Source organism: Hemiscyllium ocellatum, chromosome 13 (genome assembly GCF_020745735.1).
Source record: "Hemiscyllium ocellatum isolate sHemOce1 chromosome 13, sHemOce1.pat.X.cur, whole genome shotgun sequence".
Lineage (NCBI taxonomy): Eukaryota > Metazoa > Chordata > Chondrichthyes > Orectolobiformes > Hemiscylliidae > Hemiscyllium > Hemiscyllium ocellatum.
Window position 1 is genome coordinate 24,533,448 of NC_083413.1, and position 5,172 is coordinate 24,538,619.

Here is a 5,172-nt window from a genome sequence, read left to right on the forward strand (position 1 = left end):
TATTAGTTGCACATCATGACTGAGGATGTGCAATGGTGGGGTGGGGGCTCGTCTCGTATGACCATATAATATGAGAAGGAATAGGCCATTTGGTTCATGGAGTCTGAGCTGTCTTGGGATCATAGCAGGTCTGTTTCTCAACTGCCTTCTCCTGCCTTCTCCAGGTAACTCTTTATTCACTTACTAATCGAGACCCTGTCTATCCCTTTCTTAAATGCACTCAAAGACTTCACTTCCACAGCCCCCTGCAGCAATGAGTTTCACAGAGTCACCACCAAGTGGCCAAAATGGGTGATCTAAAGGGCACTTCTGGTGGTACATACTTGTATATGTGTTAGCCTTTTCCTTTTATAGTTGTGGTCTGAGCACATCCATCATTGCCAAGTGAAATGTTTTTGTCATAGCTTTTTGGTTAATTTTCCAGAATTCATCACAGGATTTGACAAGGCTACAGGGGTTAATCTGTTCAATTGTTTCACTTCACTTTGTGTTTATGATTCTGTGGTTTAGTATGCCACATAGTCTTATGTTGAAGTGCCTCAAGGTTGCACCCCTCATCCTTAGATGTATCATTTATTACCTATTCTTCTGCAGTGCTAATTAAGAGGGTGGTGGTCATGTGCCATGAAGGTAATGGTATAGTGAGAGGTATGGCATGTCAGGAGTTTACTGTTTGTGGTGAAATGAAACATTGCTGCTTATTATAGCTAATAGCACCTTATGAATATCCAGTCGAAGAGTGTGGTGCTCAAAAAGCACAGCTGGTCAGGCTGGGAGATAAATGGTCCATTTATCTCCCAGCCCCTTGGCACACAAGCCTCATTCCTGATGAAGGGTTTATGCCCAGAACCTCAATTCTTCTGCTGCTCAGATACTGTCTGACCGGCTGCTTTTCCAACACCATACTCTTCCACTCTGATTTCTAGCCTCTGCAGTCCTCACTTTCTCTGTATGGATATCCAGTCTTGAGCTATTAGATTTGCACTGAAATGAACCAATTTAGTGCTGTTGAGGGTATCCTCTATGCAAAGATTGCATTTTGACACAATAAGCAGTCCATTGTAATTACAGCAATCAATATTGCCATTGATAGGTGCATATGAGTTGAGTAGACATATTTAGCAATGTATTTGTTCCTTTATTACCTGCTGCATGGCTAGATATTCACAACTGGCCAAGCACCCTCCGTCATAATGGCAGTGACAGAAAGTTCACTGTACACATTGAAGAAATCAACACTGAATGTTTTTTAATACACTCAGATTAGACTGAAATTTGGTAGACTGTTAACTGAGTCAATAATATGGACTGGAATCATTCACTGGAAGAGTCATTTTCTTTGAACATTTATGGAAAGTAATATCAAGTCATGTGTACTTTCCACATTCTACTAAAATTAATGAGGTGTTGACCGATTAAACAAACAAATTTGAGTAAGCACAAAGTACCGATTTAAAATATTTCATTCATTCTCTAAATAACATTCTATCATTTAATGATTATTCATGGTAGATTTGTGTTTGACTTAAATCTTCAAATTTTGGTTCCATGTGCTCTAGTATCCCTGGGTAGCCAATAATGGTTGGCCTCACATATAAAATTATTGTGTTAGCTGGCATCCAATTCTACTTTGATCATGGACAGAAGAGTGGGGAAGATCAAAACTCTTCAATGCCTTAAAAAATAATTCTTACATTTTATCCTGAATGGCCTTGCAGCGATATTAATTTAATGTCCCTTTCTCCATGATTCTGGTACCAGCATCAAAATAAAAGCTTTCTCAAAGTTATCATTTCCTTTCACAATATCAAAATGCACATACAATCACTCTTTAATTGCAAGGAGAGAAAAGCCTTTTGTTACTGCATGGTCTCTTCCTAATTTAACACTTAGAAGACTTGGATGCACCAACATATGCTTTCAACAAGTGATACACAAAATGGTATTCCATTCTCTAGGTGTGCTGTCAGTCTAAACTCTGTATGTTCAATTCCGAATGATAAATTAAAAAAAAACAATACTTTGGCACACAATTTGTGTGTTAATATGAGTTACAAGTCATAAACATCTACTTGTGGTGGAGTTACCAACATCTACTTCATTTTGGCAAATTCACATCAACCTAGCATATAGCATATTGCTTTTAAAATTAGTTGAACTCTGGTCAGTGTTATATCCAGTGCACCCAGCTGACATAGATTCATTGTTGGGCCCCTCGAATCAAAAGTACAATAGATTCAGTTCAATTTCTTCTGATAGCGAAGATAAATTGAAGAGTAATGAGTTATTCTGACATCTTGGTTGCAGATATATCACAATTTAAGCAGAGCATGCTATTGCACATTTCTACTCACAAATAAGTAACAATATAATTATTAGACTAATTGGTATTTGGCAATGAGTTCATGCCTACCTGAACAGATGACACTAGCGTCATTTCTGTGTGTGCACTCACGGTGGCCCCTGGATGCAATTGGGCAGTCAGTCAAACGGATTTCATTGCCAGTGCAAACGTGGATATAATTCCATATTGGCCCATTTCCCTCTCCAAAGTATGCACCTCCTGGAGTTGAAATCGCAGCCCCACAACCGAGTTGATTGCAGACCACAGCTGCATCTTGTAAATCCCAATAGGTATCACATACTGTGTTCCAGGTATCATCAAACATTATCTCCACTCTTCCTGAGCAGGTATCATTGCCACCAATTAACCGTGGTCTCCTTTTTCCTTTGTCCAAAAACAATAATCATTTTTCAGTAGATTTATATTCATTTGGATAGACTTCTCATTCAATTTCAAAATGTGTACAAAAGCAATCATTCAAATAAGAAAAAAAACTGAGAAATTTTAGAAGAAACATATCATGGTGATCCAGCATATTCTCATCTATCATACCAGTGAAACACAGCAGTGCCACAGTGAAAGAATGGGAGTTGCCTTTGGAAAAACTGTTGGAACTCCTGTTGGAGCATGTGTAGCTTATTCTATGTGAGAAGCTCAGAATTTGCTTAGAAAAGAAATTATGAGGCTCTTTACCTTGTTGCAAATCTAATCCTGTCTACATGTACCATTGAAATGAAATTTACTGTTTAAGTAAAATTGAAGTTTGTGCCAAATTTATAGACAGATAGATAACTTCACCACTGGAAAGCAGTCATAATAAATTGATTAATTAGCAGGTTTTAGTTGGGTTGCTGTAGCTCTAGTAGAGTTGGCTTTCTCTTTATATGTTGTAATCTAAATACATGGGTCCCAGTGCAACTTCATGCAATACCACTGGGATAATGTGTGAAGCTGGAAGGGGGCAGCTTGGTGGAGTTCGGGAAAAATACACAGACACAGAAGTAGCTTTGCTTTGCCCGGAATTCCGATTTACACCTCTATTCCAAGAGAACAATCAACCAAACTTTACATTCCAGACTGAAACTAACTTTCACACCTCAGACTGGCCAACATAGACAGTATGGAACCTAGACATTTACTGGACACTCCACTTCAATCAAAATACTTTCACATACATTCTTAACTATTTGAAGGCCAACTGACTTTAAAGAAAGAACCAGTCACACAATGGCAAGCAGAGATGTAGCACGAATCTAAGAGGCACGCAGTTAATATAATTGCAGGCCCTGAACTCAACTGAAGGAGATATCCCCACAGCTATCTCCAGATGGGGGATCCCTGAAAGCTACTCCCCCAACAGCTAATTCCAATGACTGTTTCCAAGAGCTATCACTGGAAGGGGATCTCCACAGCAATTCCAAAACCTACCAAATACAGACCTGTTCTGAGCCAGGGAACCCAATGGCAACTGACCACGACCAGGAGACCTAAGAACTAACAACCTCCATGTAGTCATTAGGATTAGATTGACCTTGTTAGGTGCATGCTCCCCACCATCTGCACCAGACACCTTCCCTTGCCACTGCACAAGGTGCAAAAGTTATGCACACACTTCCCCTTCACCTCCTTCCAAGGCCCTCAAGGATCATTTCAACTCTGGCAGAGATTCTTGCACATCCACCCACCTCATTTACTGCAGAATTTACTCTGGATGTGGCCTCCTCTACATCAGGGAGACAGAGCGCCAATTTGCGGAATGGTTCAGGGAACATCTCTGGTCCGCATGCACCAAACAACCCCACCACCCTGAGGCAACCACTTCAACACCCCCTCACATTCCCCCAAGGACATACAAATCCTGGCCCTTCTCCACTGCCAAATTAAAGCCACCCACCAAATGGAGGAAGAACACCTCAAACACTGCCTGGAGACCGTACAACCACACAGCATCAACATTGACTTCACCAGTTTCCATATCTCCACAAATCCCAACCTATCATAACCATCTTCCACCTACCATTCCCCCCAGCCCCAGTCTCACCCTCTATTTTTCTCTCAGTCCCTTCCCTCTCCACATTCCTGATGAAGGGTTTACATCTAAAATGTCGACTCTTTGAAGTTGAAATGGGGGATTTCTTTGGGAACAGTGATCACAATTCTGTAAGTTTTAGAATACTCATAGACAAAGTTTAAAGTGGTCCTAAGGGAAAAGTACTAAACTGGGCCAAGGCTAATTATACCAAAATTAGGCAGGAGCTGGGAAATATGGATTGGACACAGCTATTTGAAGGGAAGCCCACATTTGATATGTGGGAGGCTTTCAAAGATAGTGCAGGATAGGCATTTCCCATTGAAAGCAAAGGACAGGAAAGACAAGATTCGTGAACCGTGGATGATAGGAGAAATTGTACAATTAGCCAAGAGGACACTGGAAGCGTACATAAGGTCCAGGCAACTAAGAACAGAATGGGCCATGGAGGAATATTAGGAGAGTAGAACTAGTCTTAAATGAGGAATCAAGCAGGTCAAAAGGGGTCATGAAATAGTTTTAGTGAGCAGAATTAAGGAGAATCCCAAAGCCTTTAATTCTTATATAAGAAACAAGTGGGTAACAAGAGAAAGGATTGGTCCACGAAAGGATCAGAAAGGAAGGTTGTGTGTCGAGCCTGAGAAATGGGTTGAGATTCTAAATGATTACTTTGCATCAGTGTTCACTGAAGAGAGGGACATGATGAATGGTGAGATTAGAGATAGAAGTTTGATTACTCTGGATCACATTGACATAAGCAGGGTAGATGTGTTGGGGAGGCTAGATGTAATTAAGTTGG